Consider the following 20,910-nt stretch of genomic DNA (forward strand, 5'->3'; position numbering starts at 1 on the left):
AATCTTGGAGAAGTCTTTTACAAATCGGCGATAATACCCAGCTAGGCCTAGGAAGCTTCGAATTTCCGCCACATTCTTGGGTGCGACCCACCTAGACACGACCTCAATCTTGGTAAGATCCACAACAACTCCTTCCTTTGATATTATATGTCCTAAGAAAGCCACTTTTTCCAACCAAAACTCGCACTTACTAAGCTTTGCATAAAGTTTGTGTTCCCTCAATGTTTTTAAACAATGTCTAGGTGCTCCTCATGCTCTTCCTTGGTTTTGGAGTAGACCAAAATGTCGTCTATGAATACCACCACAAACTTGTCCAAGTATGGACAAAACACTCTATTCATGAGATCCATGAAAGCGGCTGGTGCGTTGGTCAACCCGAATGGCATTACCAGAAACTCGTAATGTCCGTACCTTGATCTAAAAGCGGTCTTTGGAATGTCCTCATCCTTGATCTTCAATTAGCGATACCCCGATCTTAGGTCGATCTTTGAAAATATTTCGGCTCCACTAAGTTGGTCAAACAAATCATCAATTCTTGGTAAAGTATACTTGTTCTTGACGGTGACATTATTCAATTCCCGATAGTCTATGCGTAGCCTTGATGTCTCCTCCTTCTTCTTTATAATGAGGACCGGTGCCCCCCACGGTGAAACACTTGGCCTTATGTAACCTTTGTCCGCCAACTCCCAAAGTTGTTTCTTCAACTCTTGTAGTTCCTTTGGACTCATCCGGTACGGGGCCTTAGAGATTGGTCTCGTACCCGGCTTTAAGTCCACCCTAAATTCCATTTCTCTGGGAGGAGATAATCCGGGAAACTCCTCCGGGAAGACATCCTAGAAATCCCTCACTACCGGTATGCCATGCACTTGCGGCCTATCCACACTAGTGTCCCATACATGACACAAGATCATAGGACATCCTTTCTTCAAGCAAGTCGTCAAGGTCATCACCCTAACTAGCTTTATCTTAGGTTTGACTAAGTAGCCCTTTTATGACACCCTAGTGCCCTTGGGTCCCCTCAAGGCGATCTTATTTTGGTAACAATCTATGTTGAGTTTGTGTTTACTTAGCCAATCTATCCCTAGGATCACTTCAAACCCCTCTAGAGGGAACTCAAAAAGGTTTGCCGGATCATGCACTATGATAGACACTTCTTTATATATTTTTTAACATAAGATTGACTCCCCCGAAGGTAATGATATGTCATCATTGGTGGGTTCTCCCACCCCTAATCCTAGGGTCAACGCATGACTCTTGGACACGAAAGAATGGGTAGTCTCCGAGTAAAATAAAACAAAATAAGGATGAGAATTAATAAGGAATGTACCGGAGACAACATAGGCATCCTCCTCGGCACTCTTCTTACCCATGGAAAAGAGCTTGCCACTAGACTTGGGTTTGCCTTGCACCGTGCTTGCCGATTAGATTGGCCTACTTCCCGAAGCATTGCCTTCCGCGAAGCTAGTCGCCCAAGATGGAGCTCCCCGATTGTTGCCGCCGTTGAAGTTGGAGTTAGAATTTCTTGGATTGCTCAATGCCCCGAACTCCGGTTTTTAGTCCCACTTTGAGACGGAGTGTAGTAGGAGTTTCCTTGCCCGAACCTCCGGTTGGGTCCTCTAGGGGTGCTTGTGCACTCCACCTTCTTGTGGCCAAAGCCACCATAATTATAGCATCGGGGTCCTCCTCCTTCACTCACCGCCCTCCCGCCGTAGCCGCCCGACTTCCCATATCCACTTGTAGGTGCTCCTCCCGAGTAAGATCTAGCTTGATTGAAATTATTCTTCTTGGGTTGGTACCCTCTATTCTCACTTTCGACCTTCCTCTTTTCTACTGACCTTTCCTTAGCCTATTTGGCCATGCCGAGTAGCCTCTCCGTATTTCTGGCCCTTACATAGACCTCCTTCACACTTGACACATCTCTGGGTTGAAGCTTCTCTAGGATCTTGATGTTTAGTCCTCCCTCAAACTTGAGAGCCAAGTGGGATTGGCTAAGATGAAGGTCTTCCACGTATGTAGCTAGTTCGTTGAAACGGATGTAGTAGTCTTGAACAGTCATAACATCGGTCATGACAAAGCGATCGAACTCTGCCCGGAGCTTGCATCTTACATGCTCGGGGATGAACTCATTCCTCATCTCCACTTTGAAATTGGCCCATGGTATTGCGACCTCACCTCTTTCTTCATAAAACTCCCTCATAGCATCCCTCTCCTCATACCACCAGCCTTCAGCGAGACCTCCTAAGTAGAAGGCGGCTTGTTCCACCTTGAGATCTTCGGGGCACCTTACTACCTCGAACACATTCTCCATTTCACGCACCCAATCACTAAAGAGACATGGCTACCCAACCCCAAGGTACTTGGTGGGGCGGTGACGCGAGATGGCGGTGCTCATGGAGGAGGTATCCATCGCCGCATCTCTCTCTCTAGTGACATTCCTAAGGGCCTCGGTGAGGGATTCATTTTGAGCTATGAGTCACTCCATTTCTTCCTCGGACACACAGGGTGGAGGCGAAGGAGTCCTAGCACAGGTTCCCGGCATTATGTCTCTTCAATAAGCGTAACAAACGTCATTATATGCTCCAAATTAGGAAGCGAAAGGCATTGACTACATTACATATCCACTCGCTCAAGTGGTCAGCCCACTCGGTCGAGTGGTGTCCAACTCGGTCGAGTGACTCAACTTACAGAATGTTCCCAGAATTTCACCTAAGTCTACTCGGTCGAGTGGTCCTCTCACTCGGTCGAGTGACACACACTCGGTCGAGTGCCAAAACTTACAGGAGGTCCTAAGGGTCTGTAAACATGCCCACTCGATCGAGTGGTAAGGGCACTCGGTTAAGTGCCTTCTAGTCGGCCGAGTCCCTTTCTCCACTTGACCAAGAACGCACTATAAGTGGCTATTTACCCATCCCCACTCCTACAAGTCCACCTACAACCTTATTTTCATGTTCTTAAACGCATGTACGACAAGAGTAGGGACATTTATACGGCATATAACTCACATATAACGGCAATTAGTATATGTTCACATTAACACATCCAACACACCTTTCCTAATCGCATTATCATCCACATGTTGTCACATAGGATATTACCAAGCATGTAACAATTCCACAACACTAAGCATGAAATATGCAACAACCATATGCATCATACACGCCCCATTGCCCCCGCATGGTGACCGACTTAAGTTAAGAGGACAATGGCACAACCTTGGGACGTCTCCTAAACTTGCTACAAGTTCTCTATGACTCAAACCGGTTCATTTTAGATTGACTCACCCTAGTTCATTGGTTCATTGACTTAGGCTCCAAAACCGATGCTCTGATACCATTTTGTAACACCCCCATAAGTCGGGACCCTTTCCTTTTGGCCTTCCCAACACATGGAGGCATCACAAGACTTGGTTTTCCAAGTTTTGTAGTGCGAACAAGCGAGTAAAGAAGTTCCAACTCAACAACATACAATAGATAAGTTATAGTTAAATGGTTATAAGTTGTGGGATATAAATACCATCTCGATAGTTATACCACCATATCAAAAAGTAGGAGTTTCATAGTCAAAAACTAAGATATACCCAAGTGATGATGACTAGTGAAGACCGCTCCCAAGCCCTCGAATGAATCATGCTAACCTGTCAACACTGCTCCCCTTATGGGCCAAAATCACCATATTGTTCATCACAGATCATTAAACCCCAAGTGTTAACTTAATGATAAAAATGTTGAATGCAAGTAAACTAAGCTTAACTACATATGACAATGCAACATAAAACCAACAAGGCACAATGAGAGATAAGAAGTCGCCCTCCAACAAATCCACACAACCGGTGACCGGGACACGCCCACGACGTCCTTAACACACACAAGGTACTCTGAACACGTCCGTAGTACCAAGCCCGAGTGCGACTCGAGTCCCCTGCCATAAGTCGTGCCTCACCACACGAGTCCCTCCGTAACCCATGTACTAAATGTGCACATCCCCCTTGGAGTGGGATGCTCCAAGGGTGACTTGAACGGAAGACAGTTTCCCAACCGCCTTCCGTCTCCAAAATCGGAACCAAAGATCCTCCAACATCCTCCAATGTCCAACAACCAAGAATAAGCCAACAAATCAAACAACACAACCATGCAACCACATTACCAAAACAGGTATAATCATGTTCAACTCTTCACTAATTTATTTCTCATTATTTAATTGCTCTTTAACATGTTATCATACAATGTAATCTTTTTTGTGACAATTTACTATCTTCATCTTGACCTAAATATAATGAAATCATCTTAAGTGATAAACCCTGATTACTAAAATATGTTATAATGCAACTATCATGAGAAAAATGCAATTAGTGATAATAAATGAACAATTAAACACTAATATCACCATAGCTAAGTAGGGAAAACTATACCTCAAGCTTATCTTCACCAATCCACAAGCTACTCACTAGAAATGCTCCTCAATAAAGCTCCCTACACATACTAATGGCTACTATCAATACTACAATCTACTATGATAATCATACTAATTAAATCCCCCCTTTAAACATCCCTTTTAGTTCAACTTAACAAGTATGGAGAAATATACTAACTAAATAAGATTGTTAAGACAATAATAAAGGGAAGAAGAGGTATCGATCAACTTACAACCAATTGGAAGAACAAGGGAGGCAAGAATCTCCTCTTAGAGAATTAGGGTTTTGAGAGAGTTTGTTGTGAGGAATTTAGATAGATTAAGGGGGAGTTTAGAGATTGGTGTGAATAGTGTTGGAGAAGGGTTTTTATGTGGGAAATCTGAGATGATAAGGTTCCGAAAGCGACATCTCACCAACAATTTCTCGTATAATCCGCACTCGACCAACACTCGGACGAGTGTCCTGTCCACTCGATGGAGTGGTAGCTCCACTCGGCCGAGTTGATGGTCACCCGGTCGAGTGACCAACTTGACAGGCTTTCAAAACACTGTCCAGTAGCACTCGGTCGAGTGGGGCGCCACTCGGTTGAGTGAATCATCTACTTGGTCGAGTCTAGTCTATATAGATTCGGGGTATTATAGTTACCACAACAAGAATTCTGGAGAGATACTCCATACAGAGAGTGAAAATCAAAGGTAACATGGGATCACCCTTCCTGATCCCTCTCTTGCCATTAAAATAGCCAAATTGATTACCATTTAAAGATAGAGTAAAGGAGGGGGAAGAGACACAAGCCATAATCCATCTTACCATTGCAGTAGGGAAGTGCAATCCAGTAAGGATACCTTCAATGAAACTCCATTCTATAATATCATAGGCATTCCTTAAATTAATTTTTAAAAGTGCTCTAGGAGAGCAGCATTGCCTATTATAGAGCCTAACTAAATCTTAAGAAATGGGAACATTATCTACAATGTCTCTACCCTTAATAAAGGCACTCTGCTTATGACTAATCAAGCTACCCATGACCTCATTAAATCTGGAACATATGATTTTTGTAATACATTTATAGACCACATTACAACAAGCAATGGGTCTAAAATCCATAACAGTATCAGGTATATCCTTCTTATGGATCAGTGTGATGATAGTGGAATTAATCTGCTTTAAGAGCTTACAAGTCATAAAAAACTCTTTCGGAGCTTGAATGATGTCAGGGCTAACCACCACAAAAGCATCTTTGAAAAATTGGCTTGTAAAGCCATCAAGTCCAAATGCCTTATCATGTGTAATGGAGAATAAGGAGCTTTTAATTTCCTCAGCAGTTATATCTCTAATCATAGACCAAACCTGATCCTCAGAAACTAGATTACCATGACCCAAAACCTCTTTGCAGACAGGAACAACAACCTTGTCACTCCCTAACAGGGCCATGTAATAGTCAATAAAGGCCTGCTCAATAGAAGCATTAGTGTCACACAGATTCCCCTGCATATCCTTAGCCTTCAAAATCTTATTATGGCTCCTCCTAGCTTTAATAGAGCAATGGAAATAATTGGTATCATCATCCCCATTATTCAACCATTGCATTTTTGCTTTATGAGCATGAAAGCTTCTCCTAACATCCTCCAGCTCATTAAATGCTTTAGCAGCCTGCCTTACCTCCTTCTGTAATAAAAAACTATCAGGCATAGCATAGATTTTCTTCTGAATTTCATAAAGGAGTAATTCTGCAACATGAGCTGCAGATTCAATATGCCCATAATTATCCCTATTCAACTAGTTTTGAGGCTGCTTCAACAGTTTAAGCTTTTTGGCCACTTGAAACATAGTGAAACCCCTAACATTAATATCCCAAACTTTCTTTACTAATGGCATGAACTCATCACATTTACCCCACATGTTAAAGTAATGAAATATTGCCTTCACCTTAGGAATATCCTTCCAGACATCCATGACACATGGACTCTGATCATACAATCCTTCAGGTAAGAAAGAAATGCATCCTTCAGGCCCATTTAAAATCTACAGATCATTTTCCATAATCCTATCAATTCTGCTATAGACCCTAGCCAGTCCTTCTTGTTTATTGTTCCATGTGAAAAATGCCCTAGACGAAGCCAAGTCTAAGCGCCCACAACCGTCAACACACTCCTGGAAATCTCGAACCTCGACATTAGTAATGGTAGAGCCAATTCTTTCATCCATGAATGAAACATTATTGAAGTCACCCATAATATCCAGGGATTCCTTATTCCTGTTCCAATGGTAGCTAAAGATTGCCAAAGTCCATTTCTCTGTTGTAGCTTGTTGAACCCATACACCATAGATAAATCCCAAGAAAAATTCGTAGGAAGAAAGGTAACTTTAACATTAATAATCTTCTCCTCCTTAAGAATCAGCTCCACTGTATACACGCTAGCATCCCAGATAAGACAAGTTCTTCCTCCCCCTCTAACATCATTATTATGAAGAAGCTGCCAACTATTACCAAGTCCAGTTTTCACCTTATTAATATTAGAAGTCTTAACTCTAGTTTCTAGCAAACCACACAAGCCAATATTATTGAAATGAATTTATAGATACCCAGTATTTGTTAAATCCCCAACAAACACCCGATGATTAACGGACTACAACATGCTTAGAAATCGCTACGTTTGATCGACAGTTTGTATAACTATGCGTCAGAAAACTCAAAATGATTTCGAAAACAAAAAATTTTTAAAACATTTTAAAAGTACCTGGAGTGTTTTATGCATGACGACGGGGTCGTAATGACACTAACTAGAGTCAAAACCGACACCGGACCAAAAACCGACTCGAAATTCAAATCTCGACTCCAATAACGGGTCAAACCGAGTAATACACAAAAACAAACATCACAAAACTTTCCATGCTAAGTATACACGGTATACTTGATAGTCAAGTACAACAATCATGACATCCAAAACCTAGGATAGAACAAACCACAAATCCAAATGCGTGATAGTGGCAAGACAGCTTGAAGATCCGCGGACATGCTCACGCCTCTTCAAGTAGCCCAGGTGGCCACGTTGCTCAAAACGCACACAACCACACAATCTTCTATAAATACTCTTCAAATGCCACCATTTGAAAGCACGCGAGCGTCCGCCCCCTCTTTTCTCCCTTAAAATTATAGACCTCGACTTCCCGAGTCAACAAATGACACATATTCTCGACCTACCGATTGAGAATACGAGACATACACATTGTTTGGTACCGTCATCCTGCATTAAATCACTTGACTTACGACTTCGACCAACAACACCATCACTAAACAAAGCAACACTCCATACTTTACAAAAACGGTTTAAAATCGAGTTTTGCGACTCAACAAGTTTTTACACACTGTCGATTTCTCGTCAAGCAACCTAGCATGCAAGTATGAGGGTGAAACTAATCCGAGTCCCGTTCGTCACATTAGTACAAAAGCGGTCTTAACGACCTTTTAAACAAAACGGGTTTTAACACCCTTTTACAAACATCTTTTTACAAAAAATTTCATAAACATTTTCTAAACAACAAGGAGACACCCTTTAGGTCGTCGCCCGACTTGCGCCTAAACAGGCCTTCTGATTTCCCGTTTTCAAACCTGGACGGGCTCGCGCCTCAATAGGCTGTTTGATACCGCTCATGTTTCCTTTCCAGCACTCGTCTAGGATGATCCCGACTTCGGTTAACCCGAATATAGGACAGATCAGATTGATGAGTCCCCATTTTACAAAACACTTTTCTAAGACAAATAGATCACGTTGTGCACCATAAACCTAACTCGGTAAATGGATGTTTAATTTCTATCTTGCATGCAAATCAACGTTAAATCCAACTTGACAACAAATAATTTATACTTGGATAAACAACCGACTTAGCAAAATTTCAAATGTTAGGTTTAAACTTGTGGATGCGCATTCATGCATTTACCCGTTTTGTCAACTTTTACATTTAACCAACCAAGATCGATCAGTAGAAGCCGCTACCACGGGAGGGATTGGGTGTCTGATTAAAGGGCTTCCCAATACGTACCCTCACCTCTTACTCAGAAACATTGGATAGTGGACGATCTTATCCTGGGCGAACGAGAGTCATTCTAGCGATTGGATGCTAAAGAGGGACGATTCCTTATCTTAAGTACCTATGTCAAGCACCGATTTTTGCCTTGATTGACCTAGGTATGAATTTGATTCGAACGGTTTCCAGGAATCCCATAATTATTTGGGGGCGACTTCGAACATCTCTTCATCTTTTCGAGACCCTTACTGAGACGAAACTAACCGATCTAAAGCAATCCGGTCGAAAGCATTTATTACGCCGGCGAGTGTGGCTTTCCGACTACCGCATGTCTACAGATTGGCCTGGCGTGCGGGTGGGTTATGTCCACAGATTGGCGACTTTGCTGGGATAACTAGGACACTTATGTCTTTGCAATCCCTATATGGTGAGACTCGACCGATGTCTTGGTTAAAATGCATTAATTGACATTACAGTCATAAGTCGGGTTCCTTGTCCTGGCCCATAACCTAACCTTTACCGACCAATTGGCTCGTCCTGTCGGCGTGAGTTTTCTCATCCTCGCGTTTTGAATTCCGATTGCGTCAAGCATACCATTGGCGTTACACATTTTTGTTTCGCCAAAGAGCATTCATTTCCTTCGTGCACAAGGCTAGGGCACCAACCTTACACAGTTTGTTTAGATTGCCATCCCTCTCGAAAATCGGGGATTGATCGCTTGGTGTGTAAGCACCCTTATTAAGCCAAAACCCGTGTCAGCATTATGCATAATATAATGAACTGTGAGTGCTTATGTGCTATGTGATCATAAGTCTTTCCGTGTCGTTTCTATGCTTTTAAAACACCTTTTTTCGCCGTCGTAATCACCGTTTCAAATCTCGATCTTTCACCAACCGGTGAGCACGTTTTTATGTCGTCGTAATGACGATTTTCAAACCGGTTTTTACAACCGTTTCAAAAGCACCTTTTTATGCCGTCGTAATGACGATTTTCAAACCCGATTTTTACAACCGTTTCAACATAAAAATAGACTTTTTTAGGCCATTATAGTGGCAAATTAAAAACACAGATTTTAAACCGTTTCGCGCCGACATAATGGACTTTTACGGCGATATAATGGCCCATTTCTTATGGCGTCGTTAATCCATCAAGCACATTTATATTTCTCAACAAAAAACTAGGTAGTGGTTAAGTCGAGGTCGATCCACGAGACAGTGTGCTTTGGGTTCTAAGTCTATCTATCTTAATATATGCTAGTGTCACAATTGATTTGGGTTAGAGTTGGTGAGTCTAAACTGATAGAAGCAATATGGTAAAGAAAGCAATAAAAGGAAGGATGTAAACAAATGAGTAAAAGCACTAGGATATCATGGTTTGATAGGGGATTCATGGTGGTGATCATACAAACATGTTTCCATAGTTGCAAGCAATTATTGTTGTAGAGGAACCGAGTTAGATTATGTCTTACGGTTCATAGGAAGATTAGGGTCCCGGAACCGAGTTGTCTAGACTGTACAACACCTACAAGTCGACTTACTTTCTTCCTTGTTGAACCATATAGTTTATATGTTTATGTTTTGATGATGACAAGGTGTTTTATATTTTATATACTTGTTGCTTGTAATCGTTTGTCTAAGTGTTTTAGAATAAATTTATCTAATACAAGCAACAAAGGAGATTGTGATGAAAGTATAAAATGTTCAAGCCTCTATTCAAGATCAAACGATATGAAGATTCATTCAAGATTTATGTGAAGACGAAGTCCGTCTAAAGATTAATCAAGCTTGGATGATGACGTAGCCTATACTCGAAGATCTCCCTGAAGATTAGAATAGTATAGGTGATTATCTCGTAATGATAACCAAGATTGAGTTTCTTGATTTGGTAAAGTTATAGCTTTGCAGCTATAACATTACTAGTAAAAGAGCTCAATGTTATGGTTCTCCTACTATAACATTGAGATGATGAGTTTATTAGACACGACTTATAATGTTTCAAAATTGTTTTGAAAATTGTTTTAAAGTTTATTTTAAATGTTTTGAAAAAAGTATTTATATAATTAAGCCCGGTTTAGTGCGGAGTTCGGTTTTATGTTGAACGTTGACTAGTAGTCTTGTTGGGTCAACTTATGAGTTGGATCATGCTACTAATTAGAGTTTCAACAAAGCCTCTCTTAAAACCTAAATTCTAACCCATATATTGAGCTAGGGTTTGCACGAGCCACGAGGCATATGAGCCGTGACATCTCATGTAACCTAAGGTGTATTTGGTAAATATTTTATTCCATAATAATATCTTTACATATCTTATATATCATACTTAATATATTTGTTTATGATAAAAGATATTTTTGGTTTAGGAACTCTTTTCATATTTAGAATTTATAGTAAAGATAATATTTGAATAAATTATATTCTATCTTTTGGAATATTCTTTATTATCTTTTAAGGCTTTTAGGAAAGAAATAATAGAAGATATGATTTGTTAACATATCCTCTTTATTCGGCCATTAGGGTTTTTGTAAACCGAGTTTCCCTACTCTTTCCTTCCTATAAATACTCTACTCTTTACAACATCTAAAAGAGAGACCTTAAGCATAAAAAATGATTTTCATTTTACAAAGTAAACCGTGTGTTTTCAAGCAGAAAAACCGTTTTGTTATTTTTGAAAGGTCGTGTGTTTTAAACTCGTATACTCGTTCTTATTGTTATCGTTATAAGATAATAGTGCTTAGTTGATTTCTTACTTGTTCATTAACGTGAACCTTTGCAAGAATCATTAGTGCTTTCTTATTAGTGTAAGTTAGACACTCGAGTATTTAACGGTACTCATTGAGTTACAGCTAGAGTTAGTTGTACGAGTTAGGTTAGTAAATTTGTAATCCGTCGAAAGGTACTAAATTTATTAATCGAGAATAGTGGACGTAGGTTTCGACTTGTGAAACTGAACCACTTTAAAAACCGTGTGTCTCCTCGTTCTTTTGTTCGTTTGTTTATTTTGTTTTACATTCACTAGTTGATTAGTTAAAGTTTAATCAATAAACTTTAAATAATCAATTACATACACATAATCGAAAAGGCTTTCAAAAGTTTTAAATCCTCAATTCACCCCCCCTCTTGAGTATTTTGGATCAATAGACTCTTCAATTAGTATCAGAGCCTCGTGCTCTTGATTGCCTATCCGCAAAGAGGCTGATCTATCTTGTTTTTTCATTTATCTTATCGCTTTATATTCCGCTGCCTATCACGTGATAAATGGATTCCAAATACCTCAAGTGTCCTGTCTTTGATGTGAAGAATTATGGATTGTGGAAAAACATGATGACTCACTATGTGAAAGGTCACGATTGGTAGTGCTGGAGGATTATCCAAAACGGACCGCACAAATTTTTTGTAGCATCCGAGGAAGGCACTACCTATGAAAAGAAAGAAGAGGACTATGTCGAGGCTGACTACAAGAAGGCCGAAAAGAATTCCAAAGCAATAAGTCTCCTGCAAAACAGAATGACTTCTACAGAGTTTGATCGGTTTTCTTCATGCTCTATGGCCAAGGAGATATGGGATGGGCTTGAACTAGCTTATGAAGGTACTTCCATTCTTAGGAAGCACCGAATAGATTTGCTTATGCAAAAATATGAGCTATTCATTATGGTGCCTAATGAGTCCTTAGATAGTATGTCCGCAAGGTTTTCAAGCATTATAAACGAATTGAAAAACCTAGGTAGAAAATTCAGTACTGAGGACATTGCTAGAAAGGTTCTTAGAAGCCTGACTAAGAAGTGGCGTGCTAAAGTCACTGCAATTGAGGAATCACGAGATCTTGAAAACATATCCTATCAAGAACTCATTGATGCTCTCATGGCCCATGAAATTACTCTTAACAAAGATGACGCTGAACCAAGCCGTAATAAGAGTATGGCCTTAAAGAGCAAAGAAGTTGACTCTGAACTAGAGGATGAAACTGTTCTGCTTGCACGCCGTTTCAAAAATAAGATATTTCGAAACAAACAAACAAAATAATCCTACAACAACAACAACAACTACAACAAGTCATCCAACAAAAAGGTTACTGAATCAAAGTCGTCCATCACAAATAGAGGTTGCTTCAAGTGTGGAGAATCTGGTCATATGATCAAGGATTGTCCAACATGGGAGAAGATCAAGGACAAGACAAAACGCGAGAAGACAAAGAGAGAAATCAAACAGGTTATGATGGCTTCGTGTTGGGGAGACCTTGACTCAAAAGATGACGAGGGATCTGAAGACAACGAAGTAGCCAACCTTTGTCTCAGCAGTGTTAGTCTTTATTTAATCTCCGACAGCGACGATGAAAGCACAAACTCACACTCAAATTATTGCTTTCTTGGAGAATTAGATGAAGATGACGATGAAGACGTAAGTTATCTTGAGCTTAAAAAACGCGTTAAGAAATTGTCTAAAAGTGCTTTAATTGAATTCTTTGAACAATCTCTCGATAAGTGTCACGAACAGGACTTGGAGCTAAAAGATCTAAAGGAACAAATTCTCGAAATTGCAGAAGAGAATCATACTTTGAAGGCCAAAGCTAAGAAGTTAAAATCTAAGGTTATAGCTCAGAAAGCAACACCGTTAGATTCTACTATGGCTGAAAAGAAGGAATTAGAGTCCAAAGTTATAGCTAATGAAGCTATAAATTCAGACCTAAAGCTTAATATCAAGCACCTTCAAGCCAAAGTTATAGCTAATGAAGCTATAACTTTAGAACTTAGAAAAGCCAAAGAACTTTTGGAAACAAAGGTCACATCTGATGAAGCAGTGATCTTAGACCAACAGAAAGAGATAGATTCCCTTTTAAAGCAATTAAAGGAATCTAAGACCGACATGATCAATGTTAAGAAACAACATTCCGATGTTGTATTCCTTCTTAACAAACGATTCCAAGACTTTCGTGATAACTTTAAGTAATGATGTAGATCACACGAAATGTCAAGAGGAAATTAAAACCCTAAAAGACCTACTTCTACATGCGATAAAGGTCCATGATAAAAGGGAAGGTAGCACAAAAGTCCTAAACTTCCTAACCGAACAATCTGACAACAATATGAAGATGGGGTTAGGACATGAGTGCTACAGCCGTAGAGATCACTCTAAGTGCAAATCAACACCTTCGGATTTTGATTTCAGAAAAAGGAAGTATGCTGATCTTCCTGAATATCTGATTTGCAATTACTGTGGTCATGCGGGTCACATCCAAATCAATTGTGTCAAAAAGGCTCATGATATACGAAAAAATGCCGACCATACTAAAACTGTTGGCACGGTTGACGAGAATGATGAAACCCCCATTAAGTAACCTAACGAAGAAAGGAACAATAAATTTCGTTGGTTCTATGACATGGCTTTCGACTACAGCAAGAAACCTAGAACCTCACAAAACCCTTGTCGATCTCAACCTAGTAAACCTATTCACAAGGGAAATAGTCATGTAAGACCTAGAGAAATGCCTAGACCAAGAGAAAACCCTAACCCTAGAACTCCTCTCAAGCCAAATAAACCAAGGGTTAGAAAAACGGTTATTAGACAATTCTGGATTCGAAAGGATTTAGTATATAGAGTAACTAATCATAAGGGACCCAACTTAGCTTGGGTACCTAAAAAATGTATCTAATCCCTTCTGCAGGAAGTAGTGAAAAAAAACAATCAATGGTATCTTGATAGTAGATGTTCAAGACACATGACTGGAGATAAGAATCTGTTTCTTACACTCAAGCCCTTCAATGGAGTAAAAGTAACGTTCGGGGACAACAAAAAGGGAAAAGTTGTTGGCGTTGGCAAAATCGGAATTTATAAGTCTCACGCAATCAGTGATGTTTATCTCGTGGACGGTCTAAAACATAACTTGCTAAGCATATCTCAACTATGCGACAAAGGTAACAAAGTAGTTTTTCATACTGATAGTTGTCGCATTATTATTGAAGGAACTAGCAATGTTATTCTAGAAGGCCACATGAAAAGAAATGTTTATATGGTAGATTTAAATGCTGTGCCTACTAACTCTTTTTCATGCATGAAAGTTACTCTTGATGATCCTTGTTTATGGCATAAATGGTTTAGTCACATTAGCTCACTAACCTTGAACAAACTCAAGAAGTGGGACTTGGTTGAAGGGTTACCTAAGATCAAGTTCGACCAATAAAGGATGTGTGACACGTGTGCAAGGTGCAAACAAGTAAGATCGTCGTTCATACCTAAAAGAGTAGTAAGCACAAATTAAGCCTTGGAATTAGTACACATGGATTTATGTGGACCAATGAAGGTAAGGAGTAGAGGAGGATCTAGGTACGTCTTTGTTCTTGTAGACGATTACTCAAGGTATGTATGGCCTATCTTTCTTCATTCAAAAGACGAAACTTTTGATGAATTTGATTGGCTTATGAAACGTGTTCAAAACAAATATAAGACTAATATTGTATCTATTGGTACGGATCATGGCACCGAGTTTGACAATCAAGCTTTCATAGAATATTGTAGAGTTAATGATGTAGGGCATAACTTTTCTGCACCAAGAACTCCTCAACAAAACGGTGTCGTTGAACGTATGAATAAAACCTTGGAAGATATGGCACGTACAATGCTTTTGTGTAGTGGTTTACCTCGTAACTTTTGGGCTGAAGCCATTAATACTTCTTGCTATATCCATAATCGTCCTATGATTCGACCTAATCTCAAGAAAACCCCCTACGAACTCCTTAGAGGTCGAAAACCTAATATCTCCCATCTTCGTTGCTTTGGGAGTAAGTGCTTTGTTCATAATAACGGTAATTACCGTTTAAGTAAATTCAACCCTAGGAGTGATGAGGCGATTTTCGTCGGATACTCAGATCATAGTAAGGCCTACAAAGTCTTCAATAAGAGAACTCTTTGTATTGACGAAAGTGTCCATGTCATCTTTGATGAGGATAACATGTTTGATAAGCCTATATAGGATGAGGAAGAAGACTTAGATGAACCCGACTTCTGTCTCTCAAGAGACGATCCCCCGGAACTAGAATTGGACGATAATGAGATTGAGGGAACGAATGATGAACTTAATCGTTCCTCAAAAGATAAAAAGGAGAAAACCAAAGTTATAGTTAATGATACTATAACATTGACTCAAAATAAGGACTCCCAAACCATTGTTATAGATGATGTTACTATAACATTGAATCCAAATCAAGGTGTAGAGTTTGAGGTTATAATCGGCTCTAATACAACACCCAGATTGGATTCAGGGGGGAACTTCCTCGCCAAATGAAGTTGGGTCAAGCTCAAATAACGATGATGAAGCAAGTACTTCAACAAAGTCGAAATACAAGAGCTCACACCCCATGGACAATATTCTAGGGAATATTAAGAAGGGTGTTCAAACTTGACGTTCCTTGAATAACTTCTGCCCTTTCTACTCTTTTCTATCCATGATCGAACCAACAAATATCAATGAAGCTCTTGCTGAATCTGATTGGATTATAGTTATGCAAGAAGAGCTACAACAGTTCGAAAGAAACAAGGTTTTGCACTTAGTTCCTTGACCAAAGGATCGATCTGTCATTTGAACAAGGTGGGTTTTTAGGAACAAACTGGATGATGTCGGAGTCATTATCAGAAACAAAGCAAGATTGGTGGTCCAAGGTTATAATCAACAAGAAGGAATAGATTATGACGAGACTTTTGCACCTGTTGCTCGTCTTGAAGCTATTAGACTTCTGATAGCATTAGCAGCACACAAGGGAATGAAGCTCTTCCAGATGGACGTCAAGACAGCATTCTTAAATGGATATTTACAAGAAGAAGTCTTCGTTGAACAACCCCCTAGATTTAAGAATAGTAAATTTGAAGATCACGTCTTCAAGTTGGATAAAGCCCTATATGGATTGAAACAAGCACCTAGGGCATGGTACGACAGATTATCTAAGTTTCTACTTGACAGTGGATTCAGTAGAGAATCCGATGATAAAACCCTATTTCTAAAATCTGAGGGTTCTAACCTTTTGGTTGTTCAAATTTACGTCGATGACATCATCTTTGGATCGACCAACCGAAGCCTATGCAAGTATTTTTCTGAGTTCATGACCTCCGAGTTCAAAATGAGTATGATGGGAAAACTAAAATTCTTCCTAGGTCTGCAAATACAACAAACCGATGAAGGCATTAAAATCAATCAACAAAAATACATCAAGGAATTAATTCAAAAATTCGGAATGGAAAATTCCCATGCTATACCTACTCCAATGGTCGAGAACAAGAAATTGACATTCGATGAAGACGGTAAATCAGTTGATGAAACTACTGACCGTGGAATGATTGGGTCACTGTTATATTTGTCCGCAAGTAGACCAGATATTATGTTTAGCGTTGCGTTTTTGCGAGATATAATTCATCTCCCAAAGAATCACATATGACGGCCGTAAAACGAATTTTACGATATTTAATTGGAACGGCCAAGCTGTATTTATGGTATCCGATGGAGTGTTTCGATCTAGTCGGTTATTCCGATGCCGACTACGCAGGATGTTCTCTAGACAGAAAAGGCATGTCGGGTGTCGCCACATTTGTCGGACCGTGTATTATTACGTGGGGTTCGAAGAAACAAAATTCGGTTGCTCTCTCAACTGCTGAAGCCGAATATATTGCTGCAGGACTGGTATGTACTCAACTATTAGGGCTTAAGCAACAATTACGTGATTATGGTGTAGACGTAGGATGTATTCCTATTTTATGTGATAATACTAGTGCAATAATTATTTCTAAAAATCCTGCACAACATTCACGTACAAAACACATTGAAATTAGACACCATTTTATTCGAGACCATGTTGAGAAGAGGAATATAAAACTAGAATTTTGTAGTACTGAAAAACAATGGGCAGACATTTTGACAAAATCGTTAGCTAGAGAACGATTTCAGACTTTACGGTTGGAAATTGGTTTAATCGGTGGTACCTAACTTTCTATACACGTTCATTTTCTTTATGACTGACTAGTTAAGTAAAGATTGTATGACTGTGTCCGTATATTGCGTTGCATGAATAAATTCGTTTATAGGAATATATTTATCATAAATTTCTATTTGTTATTTAGAATTTAATTGTCTATACAAACTTAATTCCTTATCAAATAAATAAGACACACCAAATCTTTTATCTTTCCAAATCACATACAAATTTTCCTAAATTGCTTTCCATGTTACACGACTCATACACCCCATATACAATTCAACTTTCCAAATTTTATCTTTTACCATATTAATTCTATCACCTAATATCCTATACTTACATTAACTCTTATCACTTACCATATTTGATCAATAATTATTCTAGACCTAAACTCCTACATCTACCCCCCCCCCCCCCCTTGCCGTGTAAACACAATCACATCCCCACTTGCACAACTTTTTCTCTTTTCAAAATAATTACCATCATCACCATCACCTCCTTTACACAACCATCACCATCACAATGAATCCTAACCATGCAAAAACCCAATCATCAACCCGCCATCAACAAAGCCGCCACTTTCACAAACCAACATCACCACTTCCATCTCATGATCTTAACTCCACTAGTTTTCCTTCACCTCAACCAAACCCGTCCATGTTTCGTGGTCGGGACGAGTCGATGTCCGAGGGAAAAAGGTGTCGCCTTTTTAAAGGAAAAAATAAGGTAGTTGTTGATGAAGGTGAAGATGTTGAGGAACCCGAGGTCATTGTAAGAAACGGTGTTGCTCGTACCTTGCTCCGGGATGTTTCGAAAGCCGCAACAAAAGAAGGGTTAAATCGTGTTCGGCTAACTCATGACGAAAGCATCATTGTTTCTCGTGTTTTGAGGTATTCTATTCATGGAGGCAGGTATTATCCGAAATATTGGTTGATTAATATTCCCGCTCTTAAATTCTTTGTCGATTTTCTTGATTTTCAAGGGTGGAGTCACGTTAGTCAATTTTCGGGTCCTATTTATTCGGTTGAAGTTGTTCAATTCTTTGCTAGTGTGTCGGTTAATAAGGGAGTCTTGCATACGTTGGTTAATGGGGTTGATGTGACGGTCTCTGTTTCGGATTTTTGTTATGCTTTTTCGGTTCCCGATGACGGAATTGAAATTAATCCGAGTCTTAAATGGTCTAATGTGATTAGTGAAAAGGAGATGTTAGTTAAAAGGTACTTTGAGGAGGTTGGGACGGAAGGAGGTAATATTGTGGTTCGTCCTCTCTCGGCAAAAATCAAGTTCTTCTTGAACTTTCTTTGGAACACAGTTGTGCCGAGGAGAGGAGGTCGAGATAAAGTTTCGAGTTATGAGGCTATTATAATCTATTCATGGTTGGAGGGACAAAAAGTGAACTTGGCAAGTCTTGTGTTGCATCGTATCATTCAAACGAGTCTCACGGTTACCAAGGAAAAATTAAGTACAACAATCGACCTACCATATGGGATGTGGGTGTCTCGATTATTAGAAATAAAATAAGTGGTGGGACAGGATAGCTACAGTGTAAGTGCACGGGATTGCATGTGTGATTGGTTGATCAAGCTTATGGGTCTTGTTGTTGATGGACCCGAGTTACTTCTTATCAAGGATGTTGAGAAAAGCCCGGGTGATTTGGGTTTGGGGGCTATAGAGGCGAAATTGATAGGTTTTATGACTAGTTTAATGGAGAAGTTTGAGGAGCATTCAACCAACTTGGCTACGGTTTTGTCACATGTTGGACCATCACGGTTTTTGGAGTCGGGTTTGGATGCTTCTCGGGTTTATTCTTGGATGGATGAGGTGGATAAGAGGCTAGAGTGTTTTGAACGGGCATTGAAGGCAATCCGTGGGGAAGTGTTCCCACATGGTGTCCGTCTTACATTTCTCACGAGTCAAGGTGGAGCGTTGGTCACGCACGGAAAGGCTATGACAAGTGATCAATCGCTTACTTTGGAGGCCACTAAAGCTTTGTCCTTGAAGATACCCAACTTTGAACGTAGTATTCAAGGTCTTTCTCAGCTTGTGCGGAGCTCCTTCGATCGTCTCGATACCTTGGAGCATCGTATTCGGCCCGACTACGTGAACCCATATAAAACCCCCAACATTTGATCTACCCTCGCCTTACCATATTTAGCCCTTTCTATTTTTAGCTTTCTTTTTCCTTTTCTAGTGGTGTGTTTTGCAAACTTATCATTCGGCCCAATTTTAGCATACACTTGTGGATTATGGCCCAAGTGTTTCTTTAAACATGTGTTTCATTCGAACCATCGGCTTTAAACATGTTTTCTTAAGTTTGTTTGATACTTAATCTTCTAGATGCTTATAGTTATGCGTGCTAAATTTGCTCTTTATGACGTTTTATCTCTTGTCTCGTCTTATATTATTCTAGTCATTTTTGATTTGTTCTTAACTTTTCGATGATGTCAAGAGGGGGGAAAGAACGTCTATAGTAAGCATCTACCTAAGCTTGCTCCTTGTCAAGACCGATTGTCTCTGAAAGTCCTTAAAGTTTCGGTTTTGATAAATCGTCTTGATCTTGCGTTGATCTTTATTATTAAGATGTCGGTATTATATTGAGGGGGAACTCTTTACTTAGTCACAAATGTAGGAGGCTTTCCAACATCAAAAAGGGGGAATTTGTTGAACCATATAGCTTATATGTTTATGTTTTGATGATGTCAAGGTATTTTATATTTTATATACTTGTTGCGTGTGATCGTTTGTCTAAGTGTTTTAGAATTAATTTATCTAATACAAGCAACAAAGGAGATTGTGATGAAAGTATAAAATGTTCAAGCCTCTATTCAAGATCAAACGATATGAAGATTCATTCAAGATTTATGTGAAGACGAAGTCCGTCTAAAGATTAATCAAGCTTGGATGATGACGTAGCCTATACTCGAATATCTCCTTGAAGATTAGAATAGTATAGGTGATTATCTCGTAATGATAACCAAGAATGAGTTTCTTGAATTGGTAAAGTTATAGCTTTGCAGCTATAACATTACTAGTAAAAGAGCTCAATGTTATGGCTCTCCTACTATAACATTAAGATGCTGAGTTTATTATACACGACTTATAATGTTTCAAAATTGTTTTGAAAATTGTTTTGAAAATTGTTTTGAAAACTGTTTTAAAGTTTATTTTAAATGTTTTGATAAAAGTATTTATATAATTAAGCCCGGTTTAGTGCGGAGTTCGGTTTTATGTTGAACGTTGACTAGTAGTCTTGTTGGGTTAACTTATGAGTTGGACCATGCTACTAATTAGGCTTTCAACAAAGCCTCTCTTAAAACCTAAATTCTAACCCATATATTGAGCTAGGGTTTGCACGAGTCACGAGGCATATGAGCCTTGACATCTCGTGTAACCTAAGGTGTATTTGGTAAAGATTTTATTCCATAATAATATCTTTACATATCTTATATATCTTACTTAATATATTTGTTTATGATAAAAGATATTTTTTTTTTTAGGAAATCTTTTCATATTTAGA

Source organism: Silene latifolia, chromosome 2 (assembly GCF_048544455.1).
Source record: "Silene latifolia isolate original U9 population chromosome 2, ASM4854445v1, whole genome shotgun sequence".
Taxonomy (NCBI): domain Eukaryota; kingdom Viridiplantae; phylum Streptophyta; class Magnoliopsida; order Caryophyllales; family Caryophyllaceae; genus Silene; species Silene latifolia.